Source organism: Hydra vulgaris, chromosome 01 (genome assembly GCF_038396675.1).
Source record: "Hydra vulgaris chromosome 01, alternate assembly HydraT2T_AEP".
Taxonomy (NCBI): domain Eukaryota; kingdom Metazoa; phylum Cnidaria; class Hydrozoa; order Anthoathecata; family Hydridae; genus Hydra; species Hydra vulgaris.
The window spans coordinates 54,858,066-54,872,983 of NC_088920.1; the positions used below are offsets into that span (position 1 = coordinate 54,858,066).

Here is a 14,918-nt window from a genome sequence, read left to right on the forward strand (position 1 = left end):
TGATGTGGCAATTAAAAGCAAACTCTTCTGAGGTAGTAAAATACCCTGCCGTCCTTTAAGGATTAAACATCACCATGGAAAAGTATATCCATTAAACTGTTTATGTTTATCACACGCATTCATTTTTTAAATGAATGTGTGCTGGCAAAAGATGACTAATCACGTTAAAAAGATGATTAATCACGTTGCGTATGATAATATTTGAATAAATAGATAATTTTCTATCTATTTTGCAGGATCATACGAAATTGTTTTCAGTCCCCCTCCCCCCTTAACATAATAAATAACAATAATAAAAGAAAGTTGTAAAAATTGCTTTTTCAAAAGTAAAATAGTTTAGAATAAAGATTCAGTCATGCAATGTTGTCAATGATTTAAGGTATCAATTTTAATGTCTACGAATTTGTTTGGCGACTTTAAAAATTCGCGCATTCAGAAGAACTATTTTGGGGCTGTTTATATGAGGCGGGCAAACCCGGTTAGCCGAGCAGGCTCACTTAAACGAGATCTCGGCATGTTTAATATTTACCTACAAAAATTAATCTTGTTTAAATGAGAAACGGGCTAGCCCGGATAACTGAAGTCTCGTCTATTTTCAGTGGGATTTCACTCAGGCGAGACGACTTTTTCCATGTAAACAAAAACATGTGATCCAGCCAGGTCTGATCGGATAAAATAAATCACTCTAATTCTTTTATCCGATCAAAAACATTCCTAATTGTTTTTTAAAAACAACCTTGTAAAAATAGGTTAGCAGACTTTAACATAACTCCAAAGTAGGTCGATTTTTTCGGCGGCCGTTTACTTTATTTTTTGTTCGAGTTCTAATTCGGATTCAAAACAGTAAATTGCATGAGTAAACGTGATATTAAAAACTCAGGATTATTAAAGCAGACAAAAACAAAGATTATGGATTTATCTATATAAGGCCAAAATTTGAATCTCTGCAGTTCTGATGAAATAAGCTCTAATGATGAAAGCGGAAATATAAAAAGGTAACGTAATATATAAACATTTTCAGTTTAATAAATGCAGAACTTATTACATTTATTTTGTTTATAATAATGTTATAAACAAAATAAATATATTATATAGTTATTAACATATTTTTTAATTTAAAAGTCTATGAACAAAATTTGAGTATCATTGACAATGATTGTTTATCTACACTTGATATTATTTATGGTATGTTTTTAGTCACTGTTACCGTCCAAAAACTGCCAAATCTAGCAAAAAGTCTATCAATTTAAAAATAAGAAAAATATGGTGTCAGTAGCTTTATATGCTACTGAAACCATTTTTTTCTTATTTCTCCTAGTACTTTAATGAAAGCTTTTTTTAAGCTTAAAAAATTAAACTTAACAAATCAATAAAATGTTGTCTTACATTCATTTTATTGATAATACACTTCTCTTATTTTGATGACAAAACCTAAAGTTTTTTACTTAAAGTTCTTGAACACACTTATTAAACTTTTTTATACAATGTTTTTTGATGTCCTTTACTTAAAGTTTTTGAACACATTTATTAAACTTTTTACTAAATGATATCACAAAACTTTATACAAAGTTTTGTGATACCATTTTGTGTGCCTTTTTTTTTTTGTAAGAAATATTCAAAGTAGTTGTTTTAGTCTATTTTCATATTCACTTAGAGTATGCTGATCAATTTGACTTTTAATTTTTATAAAAGGAAAAAAAAAATTATTTTATTATTGTAATTCGCATAAAGAAGCATCAAGTTGTGTGAAAAAATATGAGTTGGCAACTACAACAAGATTTGTTGTCTATAGTGTAACCAAGGGCTTTGAAATAACAGGTAAACTATAGTTTATAGAGACCTAGTTTTAAAACAAATCATTTTGCATTACACAAATGTTTGCAATGTAAAAGCAGTGATTTTGTGACATGTTTTTTGACTAACATAAAATACTTGGATTGAATAATATAGTTTATTTAAATGCAAGATTAACTTTGTATCATAACTAAAAATATTAAATATGATAATCATTTTTATTTTGTGATAATTTGTTTTTAATTTATTCAATGTTTCCAAAAACCCTAAGAGTTCATAACATTTTAAATGATTTTAATGAAATAAATTGTGCTTAATGAATATATGCCAAATTCAGCATTATATATATATTATATATCTATATTGCTGAATAAAATGCTTTATTGAATATATATATATATATATATATATATATATATATATATATATATATATATATATATATATATATATATATATATATATATATATATAATACAATGTTTTGTTTTTTTAAGGTTGCCATAATATAATTTGTTTGTGTTGCTTTAAAATAATTTTTTAATAAATTAATTAGTCACACTCCAAAAACCATGAATATTTTTTTATAGAAATGATAACAAAAAATCATAATGTTCTATGGGAAGATTATGCTATTCAGTATTCAGGCATACCCCATATGGCTGTTGCTCACAAAATTTTAGATTGTCACCATGGTTTTGATATTTCTGCGAAAAGCAGTTATAAAAAAGAATTAAAAAATGCAAATGTTATCACATTTATCATTCATACTCAATTAAAAACTTTTTTCTTCTTTCTCTAATACCATAGAGTTAAAAAATAAAACAAAAAAACATCACTATTTTAAACAAATAAACATAACATTTCAAAGGTGGTGTCTAATCCTTTTTTTTTGCAATTCGTAGTAAATTATAGGAAATAAAAATCTTCTTTCATCATTTGTTTCATTTAGATGGATGATCACAGCTTTCAAAAAAATTATGTGATTCTGCAAGATACAAAAAAGTTTGTGTCCTGCAAAGATATTATGATAGAAATACTACTATTTCCTGATTTCGAGGTTTGAGTTACTAAATTATAGGTAACATGCCTGTTGTAATTTTATAATGTACGGTGTTGTGACCTAAAGCAGCTCTGAATTAGATTTAGTTTCAATGCTACGACATATTGCATGGTCACATAATTAAAAGATGGCAGACCCAGAAATAAATAATTTAAAATGTTCTAACTTTTAGTTGGACAACAAATTTCATAAATTTAAGAAATATATTACTAATTATAGGTTACAAATTGAAGAAGTGAGTATATATTTAACATTATAATTATTATCCCAAATTTAACATTACTTAACATTTGCTATACATAACACAATTATTGCAAATTTTAAAGCATTAAAATATGGTTAAAACAAGTTTAATTTATACTCATGTCAATGTAAAACAATCTCAATTTTTCTTTCATATATTTGGCTTTATTTTTAAAATAGCATATTTTTCTATTATTGAAGAAATTATGAAAAGTTATATTGCATTTTAAGTTGGTCAAAATTGAACAAATGTATATATGTATATGTATGTATATATATATATATATATATATATATATATATATATATATATATATATATATATATATATATATATATATATATATATATATATGATGATGATGATGATAACGTAAGTTACAATTCTTGTAAGACGTTCAGTGTCACCCGTCCGGTGTAAAAAAAGTTGAAATAAAAGGTGAAAACCGACGTCCGTGTAAAAAAAGTTGAAATAAAACGTTAAAACCGAGGTAAAAGAGTGTCGAATGAAAGTGATGAAACTTTCCCGGTCTCAAAAAAAGGTGGCGCATGCGCATGCGCGCAAAAAAAAAAGATCAGGTGACAAAAAAATTTTAATGAAGCGTGACCAAATGTATATAAAGAGTGAAAAAAAAATGAAATGGGTTCATAACGAATGGAATCAAAAAACAAACCGTTACAACAATTTCAAACTCCAACGACCGTAGCAGTAGTTCGACCTTATAAACAAGATCCTCCGATAGATAATGGTGGTACACACGACTCGCATGGGAATCATATTCGAAATTTTGAAGTGTATTAATGGATGGAAAGTAGCGTCGATAATAAAACTTTCGAGCTTATTTATTGTTATTGTAGCAGGAGGATATTTATTTGGAGCGTTACTAGGAGTTTTTATATTACTTGGAACATTGTTGGGATTTTATATTTGTACTAAAATAATAAAAAACAAAGTGTAAAAATATATATATATTATAAAAATATTATTTTCCAATCCTATTAATTCCGTAAGAAATTCCACCAGAGATAGCTCCACCCAAAACAGCTTTACCAATGGTAGGTAGAAGAGCGCTAGTAAAGGAAGGTAAAACGACTTTAGATACCATTCCTAAAAGAGGTCCTAAAAACTTTCCACGCATTCGTCTTGTTCTATGACTTTTATAATGTCTTTTATAATGTCTTTTTTTATGTCTTTTTTTATACATTTTTTTTATCGCGGTATCAGTGATGATAATAAAGTAGGTGCTAAAACTGCAGCTAACAATGGAAGAAATTGACCACGCATGCGTTTTCTCAAATGTCTTCTTAATCGTTTTCTACCTGCGCCTTTTAACGGAGGTAAATAAACTCTTCCTCTTCCTCTTTTTCTATGCATTACGACATGTTTGAGGGCGGTTAAAGTAAATATATATTGTAAAGTCGTGTTTTTTTTAACATGATCAAATTTAGTTTTTTGCATTTGTTTTTTTAAGCTTCATACCAAGGGTAAATTTTTAATTTTCCTAAAGTGTCTTGTATTTGATTACCTCCTCGTAATTTTCTTTGTCTTTTAAATCGCTTTCTACCAGCTCCTTTTAAAGGAGGTAAATACCCTCTACCTCTTCCTCTTTTTTTACATGAACTTTTTTTTATTTTACAAGTGGTGCAGCACAATTTTTTACGCATCGCGTTGTTTTTGAAGATAATCCAAAGCGTAACCCCCTACGTTTGATTTTAATAACCGTTTAGCAAAATTTTTCACTTTGGTTAAAAATTTTCCTTTTCCTCTATGTTGACGAGTTTTATGATGACGACGACGGTGTCCGCTTCTTCTTGTACGCCTGCGAGCCATGAACACAACAAATAAAAAAAACAACTAGATTTAAGAAATTTTTTTAGAAATAAATAGCCGTTTACTGATAAAATAATAAATACAAATAGGGTTTGTTTAATAAAATGAGAAATGTTTTTTATAACAAATTAAGACGATTTAAATTTGGTAGGAATATAGGTGACTTCAGTGTCGTTTCCTGAACCTCGTTCTATAACTTGAGCTTGATATTGCATAAATATAACAAGTACACCTTTAAATTGTTCTGTAAATTGCACATTGATTTGAAACGAATTATTTCCAGCAATAGTAGCAGGAGGTTTATCGTTGATAAAATTAAAATCGCTAGTGCTATCGATGACTAAAGGTTCTGTAGTGTTAGTAGAACTAAAATAGAGTTTAGGATGTCTCAAAAAGCTATCATCGTCTGCAGTATAAAAATCTGCAATATTGTTAATATTAAAAGTAGAGGGTGTATTTCCTTTAAACAAGGAAACATAACTTTTCCAAAGGAACAATTGATCGTCTTGCTTTGTCAAATCGTATTCAGTAGTATCACCTGCTGAATTAACATATGTTCTTCTGTAATTATAAAGGGTGATTTTTTTAATCATGTTGCAAGCCATTTCAACGGGTGTAAAACAACTTTTGCTTAAATGATCGCTTTCTTTTTTTGAAGTAACAGAAAATATAATGCTGTGAGGTACAAGATCTGCTGTCTTTATACTTCCCAAATTAACAGTGACTTCCGCCACATTTTCTACATTGGTGACAACTTGTTCGTAGTGAGCGATACGTAGTAAAGTATACATTTCGTCTTTTTTACTGTTGAGATATAAAGATTTTTCCAAGGGTAAACTAGGTTTGAGTCTATACGTATTACAATAAATCATTGGGTTTTTTATAGCTACTCCTACATTAGCAAGAGCTGTTACTTGTGCGTCTGTAATAGGTCTTACCCATTCTAATAGTTGATTCATATCGTTTTCAATATAAAACTCAAATCTTACTTGTTTATTTTTTCCAAAATATTCTTTCATTTGAAAAATTTCACATATTAAACTCAAAGGTACTCTAAATTTACAACCTTTTTCTGCAGTCATAAAAGCATTATATCTATCTCTTAGCGCTGTTTGATAACCAGGAGCTACTGGAGCTGGTGTTCCATTAAGAGGTCTAATGAGGCCATTAGGGTCTGCAGCTTGTATAAGCGTTTTGGTTTCAGCAAAAGTAATAGGGTTTGTATTTTCAGTTTCTTCTGTTAAACCCAAACTAGGATTAATCCACGACTCTCTAAAAGCTTTTGTATAACTTTTTTTAACTAGCATTGATTTAAATCGATCATAAGAACGATTAATGATAGCGTTGTTTGCACAAGTAGTATTATTTATTTGATAGTTGGGATAAAATTTAAAACATTTAAATAAGGCTTGAATAAAGTTGTTGCAAAGACAGACTTTGTTGACTAATTCATCGTCTGTTGTAGGTGTAAATCTTGTTTGCGTGTTGACATTTTTATAAAGAAATAATTCAAAATCTATATAAAAATCGGGTAGATATGTCCATTCGTTGAGTATAGTGGTAAAAGAAATTAAATTAGCCATGTCAGAAGTAAGATCGTAAGAAAATTTTTGATTATTAACAGCAATGACTTCATCTTGAGCTTGAGCTGTTTGAAATCCAGGATATTTTTCATTTAATATCGCTTTATATTCAGCACTAATATTACCACTTGTTGCTTCTTGCAATAAACGATTTTCGTGATCTGCTTGTGCCAAAACATCTTCAATAGTAATATGTCCGTTTGTATTGGGTGTATAACGATTGCCGTCACCGTCTCTCACATATTTAGCTAACGAACCCATTTTTTTTTTGAAAAAAAGAAAAAAACATTTTTTTCCTATTTATTCATCTTCTGATTCTGAAGTAGTTTTTTTAAATGGCATTTTTTTATTTTTAACGTCTTTTAAAGCACGAGTGTAACCAAGTTCAATTAGACTTTTTTTATTCAATTTTTTTTTCTTTTTGTCGTTGTTATTCTGCATGAGTGGACTTGATAAAATGGCTCTTTGTTGAATAATACAGTTTCTACATAAACCGTTTATCTTGTCAACAGCATTGACTTCTTGAAAACATTGCGAACAAATGTGTAAAGGACTAGATTTGGTTTTAGGTTTTTTTTCAACAAATTCTTCTTCTTCTGAACTTTCGGTTTCAGATTCTGAATATTTTCGTTTTTTAGGTTTGGATTTGATTTGTTCCTTTTTTTTCCTATTCTTGGGAGGTTTTTCTTCTGGTATTTCTTCTTTTTTATTTTTGATTTTTTTAATTTCATCCAATTCAGATTTCATGTTTTGCAATTCGGATTTGGTGGAATATTGAGTCAGTTGATTTTGTAATTGTTGCATGTGATTTTTAATTTGAGTGAATTGTTCTTTAGAATTAACTTTTGATTCTTGCATCATTTTTTCTTCTAAATTGACTAAATTTTTATGATATCTTCCTTTGGCACATAAGAGACTCATTTTTTTTATGTAAATAGGTAAGAGAAAAATAAATAATAACTTTTTTTTCTTTTTATATTTTCTTAATCATAATAAAAAATAAATGACATTATTTTATACTAATCAAACTAGTTAATTGTAAAACGGAACCATTTGAATCTTTAACGTAGGATTAAAAAAAACGGTAGAACTAAGATTATTAAAGGTAAGCGGTTCAGAATTTGAATTAAGAAACGACCATCTTGATTGTTTCCAGTCGTCTACATCGTTGATATCAAAGGTGGATAATTGTCCTTGAATAGAAGGATTACGATTTTTTGTAAAATCAATATTGGTGGTTACTTGAGTAGAATTGGTGTAGTCTGATAAATTGAAAAAAGCAACAATACCGGGAACATAAATTTTGTTCATATACATTCCACAATTTATAGCTTGATCGCATTTGATAAAAATATAAGTGTCCGTAGTCGAAGGAAAGTTGGAAACAGTGTTATTAAAATTACTAATTTGAACTAGAGCACATCTTAAGAAAGCGAGTCTTTTTTTTTGAATTTTAAAATCTACCGACATGGCGTTGGTCATATTTTGATCGACTTGCATAACAAGGGATTGATTTGTTGAGTTAAACTGTATTGATCTCTTTGTAAAAGTAAAGTATAAGGTACAGGATTGTTTCCAACAGGTTGATACATTTTTAAAATGATATTTTTTAAAGGCAAACTGTCTGTCCAAGTTTGTATAATCGTACCGTCGCTCTTTTTTTGATAAATAAATTGCACTTCGCTCACGCTCACTTCGGTCTCAAAAAAGGTGGCGCATTCGCGCAAAAAAAAGATCAGGTGACAAAAAAATTTTTTATTTAAAAAAAACTGTTACAGTTAAAAATAAAGGTTACAATATCGATTTTTTTGCTTCCCTGAAAATAGGGTATTTTTCTTTGACAAAGTTTTCAAACGTCATGTTTGGATTAAATCGTTTTCCAATGGTGACATAGTGATTATAAATGTTGAGTTCTTCAAACAATGTTTTTTTATATTTTTCTGCAGACTTTAAAACAAATACCAGTTCTTCACCTGTTAATTCGATTGTGTGTTTAACAGTACAATTGCAATTTCCACACATTGTATTAGTTAGCTAAAAAAAAAAAAAATTATTTATAGAAAATAGTTTTACAAAAAAAAATTACAATAAAAATGTCAATAAAAAAAGTACAATAAAATGACCATAAAAAATTTCAATAAAAAAAGATTATAATTTACGTATAGAAAAATTTATTTTTATATATTCGTTTATAGATATTTTTTTTTTTTTAATGTTTATATTGTCCAATTCGTCTTTAAGACATTTTTCGTATGCGAGTCCTTTTAATGGTCTTTTCAATTTCAAATTAATCGCTTTCAATTCAAATGAAGGAGCATCAAGTTGGTCTTCCCAGTTTTCATCATTATTCATTTTTTTTATTTATATCTAAAGAAAAAAGAAAATGTTAGTATAAAGTAATATAAAAAAATAAAAAAATACAAAAAAAAATGTAATAAAAAAAAAACACAAAAAATGTAATAAAATATATATTTCTGTATAAAAAAGTTAATTATTTTTTTTCAAGTAGCATGCTTGGCATACGCCACATTGCTTTATACAAAAGTATCGTTGGTTAATCGTATGTGAGTGGTTCATCGAATGCTTTTGCATTTTAAAATAGTAGGCATACATGGCTGTAAAAAACAAAAAAAAAATAGAATTAATAAAAAATTTTAATGATAAAAAAAAAAAAAATACAGAAAAAAAAATATACCTTTCATTTATTTTTTTACTTTTTTGTTTGGCTTTCTATGGCTGTAACCATTTTTCATTTTTTTTATTAGTTTGTCTATAAATATAAAATGATATTTTTATAATGTACAAAATTATTTTCACAAATATAATAATATTGATCTATCGCCCATTGAATGTATTTTCTAATACAATTATAAAAAAAATCAAGTTGTTCATTTTTAATATAATGATTGTTATGGTGTGATCTAAACATTTCGTATAAAGAAGATATAATTTTTCTTTGTATCCAATAAAATAAATTATGATTGAATAGAAAACTAAAATTATCATAATAAGAAAAGTCACAAATAGAAAAAGAATTGTTTTCATCATAACAAAAATATAAATTTCCAAGCTGTTCTTTTAAAAATTCAAATTCAATTTTAATTCTTCTAATTGCCAATTTTCTTTTACACAATTCTTTTAACGTTTTCAAGTTTCCATCCATGTTATTTTTTGTTTCGGATGTAAACCAACTAACAATGTGGATAATGTCGTATTCATAAAAGTGTTTACTTCTTTGCATTTTTTTATTAGTTAACTAAAAAAAAATTAAAAATATTGTTTTACAATTTGAAAATGAATAAAACAAGGTTCAATAGTATAAAAATATTGTTGTTGTGACCAATTTATATATTCCATGATTAAACGATATAATTTTCGTATTAAATGTATTTCAAGTTGTTTATTTGGATCAGCAAAACAGGATATTTCTGTGAAAAGTAAATGAAATAAAGTAAAAAGATATTGTCTTTGAAGATAAAAAAAGGATAAACGTTTACTTATAAAAGGTAAATGATAATAAATATATATTTTATAATAGGTGTAAAACAATAATCGAATATTATCTGGATCTTTCCATTTGGTGAGTGGTAGTTTGGTTTTATCAAATAAACAAACAATTTTTTCTCGCAATTGATCAAATTCAAATTGAATTCGTTCTTGTGCCAATCTTCTTTTACAAAAATCTTTCAAAGTGAGTTGGGATTGATTTTCGTTGACAAATTTGTTTGTTTTATCCAATGTCAAATCATCAAAGTCAAAAATATAATATGAATAATGTCGTTCTTCTGGGTTAAACCAGATGAGAGTTTGTTGTTGAAAGTTATCAATGTAAGAATAAATGTTTTCTAAATAATGACTAGCTTTTCTTGTTTCTTTGTCTATTTCTATAAACTTTTTTTCTCGTCCCATTTGTTTATGAAGTCTTTGTAAAAAGTGACGAAGTGTAGCTTCTTCTTTATCAAGTATTCTTCTAATATTTCCCCAGTTGCTTCCCATTATTTTTAATTAGTTGTCTAAAAAAAAAGTTTACAAAATTGAGTTAATACAAGTAAAAAAAAATTTACAAATTGAGTTATACAAGTAAAAAAAATTTTTTTTTCCTAAAAAAAAAGAGTTAAATGAATTCAGGTTCTTGGGCACATTCAGGTGCTTCAGCTGGCTCTGGTTTATATAAATTAAATAGTTCTTGCTGTTTCGCTTCTACAACCGCACTTGGATATGCTGGTGCATATACAGGTGGACGATTATTAACAATGCTTTCTTCGTAACTAGGAAGACGTGGTATTTTATTTTTGTATTTGTTGAAAATATCATTTCGATGAATTGTTTTACATAATACGAGTAGATATTCCAATTTACTTTCTAATGATTCGTATATATGACCATGTTCACTTTGTATAGTATTATCTTTAAAGTATTCTATAATATCCAAACCATTTTTTAAAGTTTGTTTGATTCCTAATGGTATTCTGAGTAAGAACTTGATAGATTGCACGTTGTTGGTTGTTAGTTCCAAACTAATTTCTCTGAATATGTCAATTGTATTCATTTTTTATTAGTTAATCTAAAAAAAAAATAAGGGTTAATAATGTTAGATAAAGTACAAAAAAACATTTTAAAAAATAAAATAAATACATTTTTTTACATAAAATATGTTATTGTATACTAATCGTAATAAATAAATTATTGTTAATAATAAATGGTTTTAGTTCTTCGTGTGAAATAAAATTCTTATAACCAACAGCCACATTATATTCAGTGGTAGGTTTATCAAATGAACTGTCGTCTAAAAGTTGAAGATAATTATTGTTGGTAGTAGTACGAGTAAAAAATTGTTCTTTATTTCTCAAGGTGATATTAACATTTTTGGTAAAAGGCCATTGTAAAGCATCGTCCAGTTCACCTCTTAACAATTGAAAGTAAATGGCTAGTTTGTTGATGTCGGTACTTCGTGTATACACTTTTATTCGATAACGGTAACCTTCTGATGTGTAAACGGGTTCTGTATAAAATGCTTCATCTGATAACAGCCTGAGATTCATTTGATCGAGTTTGATCAATTGCGTGTCTTTAAAAACGTGTTGAATTACCTTGACTTCTTTAGGTTGTTGAATGGAATTTTTTAAAGCTAAGAATTCTGTGCTATTTTCTTCTGCAATATGATAAAGTTTTGTTATTTCTTGTTTGAGATGTTCTGTATCTTGTTGATTTGCTAAAACCAACATGTTGTCATAAAAGAGACTTTTTAATTCTGACATTTCTTGGTTCGTTTTTGCTAGGGTTTGTTGAAGTTTGTCATTTTCTTCTTTTAGATTTTTAATTTCTTTTTCTTGAAGACTCTTCATTTTAATCATGATTTGATTCATAGAAAGATTCAAATAATTTAAATTTTTCTTTTCGTCTTGAATGACTTGGTTCAAATAACGATTTTGTTGCTCTTTATAATATTGAAAGCAGATGACAGAGTGTTCATAATAATCTTGATCATCGATTTTGGTATTACAAAAAAAACATATTTTTTGTATATCTAGAAATTCATAATCACATTCGTGGTTTAACAAATCTTGTACCTTTTTTTTACAGGTGAAACATTCGTGGGAGTATTGTTCTGTAGAACAATCTGTTTGATGCAGTAAAAGTTCTTTTGAACTAAATTCTTTGTCGCAAAAACAGCAAGGATATATGTTGGCTGACATTTTTTTATTAGTTGCTGAAAAAAAAACATTTATTTATATAAAAAACTATAAAAAAAATATACATGTCTTTTTTAACATAAAAGAATTAATAAATAAACAAAATTGCTCAATAAAACATATAAAAGAATAAAAATATATAAAAGAATAAAAATATTCGTATCCATATCTTCTTCTTCAAATATATTGTTAAAAGTTATATTTTCTATTTCTTTTTGTTCTTCATTTAAATAATCACCAAAGCCAGGAAACATATCTTCAAAATCATCATTATTATTCATTTTTTTAGTTGTCTAAAAAAAGAAAAAAATTACAAAATAAAGTGATCTTATTTTATCACAACTGTTCGTCTTATGCTGCAATATGATTCAGTGAAAAAAGGGTTCGTTTATGATGACTCATGTGTTCTTATTGTCGAGTTTATTATTTAAAAAGTGATGTTTGTTATTTATCAAGGTTTTCTAATTATTTTAGTTGACTAAAAAAGATATATTTACAAATAAAAAATTATAAATAAAGCTCTGGTAAGTTGTCCATTTTATTAATAACGTCTATAACATATTGTTCCCAATCCATTTCATCTAAGATTTCATGCATTTCTTTTTCTATTTCTTCCACTTCTTTTTCCATTTCTTCTTCTAACATTTGTAATTTTAGTTCTTCAATATCATCTGATTCTTCTTCCATTTCTTGTACTAATTGTTCTAAATATTTTTCATAACCTTCCTCTGTTAATTCTTCCATTTCCATAAGTTCTTCTAAATCTTTTTCTTCTTCTTTTGTCAATAATAACTCGTGGTAGCATATAGTACCCTCATTAATATTTTCTCCATAACTAAAAGAAAAAAATAAAATATAAAAAATAAAATATAAAAAATGTATAAAAAAGAAAAAAAAGTGTATAGGCTTACCATCCACAGTTTTTGTTATATCGATTTTCGATATATTGTTTCATTATTTTAATATATTAGGTTGCTAAAAAAATAAAAAAATTACAAAATTTTACAAATTAATTACAAAAATTTACAATACTTAAATAACCTAAAAAATTTTTTTTACAATACTTAAATAACCTAAAAGTGTATTATTAAATACTAAAAAAATTATTGCATTATAAAATTTTTTACAATTTCCATAGTTTTTTTTATATGATCTAAAAGTGTATTATTAATTTCATATGTTGTATTATCGATAGTCCATTCCCATAAAGCTTCATATATAGCGCGAGCTGCTTCGAGTTCGGTACCTTTTCTTTGATAAATTAAGTTTAAAAGTCTCATCATTCTTTCATTACTGTTGGGGTAATCGTGTTGTATACATTCTATTTCTCGCTTTTCATAACCAAGATAAGCTGCTAAAGTTTGCCATCGTTCTGCCATTTGCCATGGTTGCAATTGTGCTGCTATTTTTAGTTTTAATTGTGTATAATTCATTATTTTATTTGCTAAAAAAATATAAAAAAATTAATACAAATAATTCATTATAAATAATTTACATTGTTGTATGTTATATAAAAGTTTTTCATCTTCCCATATGGATAAAATAAAATACAAATGCTTTATAGCCAACTTTTTGTTTGGTTGATTTAGTATAAATAAAGTTAAAACGTTTTTTAATTTATCGAATGTTTTTATGTAATTTTTATTAATTTTTCTGATTTCAGTTCTTTTTAAATTTAACAAAAACGCCAAATGTTTCCATTCGTGATGGAGAAGTTTTGAGGTATAATTTATTATTTCTCTAATCATTTTTTATTTATTCTAGTATATATAAAATAGTAATATTAAAATAGTAATAACAAAATAGTAATAACAAAAAAAATATCAAAATAGTAATAACAAAATAGTAATAACAACAATAAAATTTTATTTTCTAAAAAAACAATATACAAAAAAATACATTAAAAAAAAGCTATAAATTTTCAGGATCTGGACTCTCTAAAAAAAGAAAAAAATAATTAAAAAAATAATTTATACTTTTTTTATAAAATAAAAAAAGGATCAAGTTTCACTTACGAGGAGAGTAGTCCCAGTGTGATGGACCGACTTCTCTTTCTGGTGGTGATTGTGGTGGTGATCGTGGTGATAGTGGTGATAGTAGAAGAAACAACTCTAAAAAACGACTCTATAAAAAAAGTAAGCTATTTTTTATACACTTTTTTTATATTAAACATGTTTGTTTTTTAAACAAACATTTTTTTTATTTTTTTAGAAAAAAAAAAAAAAAAGCCGCTCAAAGAAAAGGTCGGATTTGAAAAAAATACTAAAAAGACTTTTTTTTTCACCCACTGTATATTCTTATCAATAATCTTTTCTTGTATATAATTTTTTTGTAAATATATTATTTTTGTCTATTTTTTCGTCGTATGTTTGCTTCTTTTAATTGATGTTTAATATCGACATAGGATTCGGCAGTATGAACCCAGCGTTTTATTCTTTTACCAACTCTTCCAAGTTTACGATTTGTTTTATTATCTTTATATCTGTTCTTTGTTCTTCGTAAACACGATAATATTCTTTTACAATTGCTCGGTAAATACTGGTTTTCAGTCTGTGTCGATGTTGAACTTTGTTTTGTACTTGTTTGTGTTTGAACTGCTTTTTTTGTTCTAGGAACTGTTGTTTTTGTACGTGCCATATTGACAGTGTTTAATGATCTAGGAGTATACCTTATTTTAGGCATTTTATAAAAAAAATGATATTTATAACTAT

At 26.7% G+C, this 14,918-nt stretch overlaps 1 long non-coding RNA gene across 1 annotated transcript; it reads left to right on the forward strand.

Annotated features, from left to right (window-relative positions):
• Positions 1–834: 834 nt before the first annotated feature.
• Positions 835–14,342, forward strand: LOC136074901 (uncharacterized). The gene is made up of 3 exons (XR_010635542.1): positions 835–995; positions 13,871–13,929; positions 14,206–14,342. It is a non-coding gene; the product is annotated as an uncharacterized LOC136074901 (long non-coding RNA).
• The last annotated feature ends 576 nt before the right edge of the window (positions 14,343–14,918 follow it).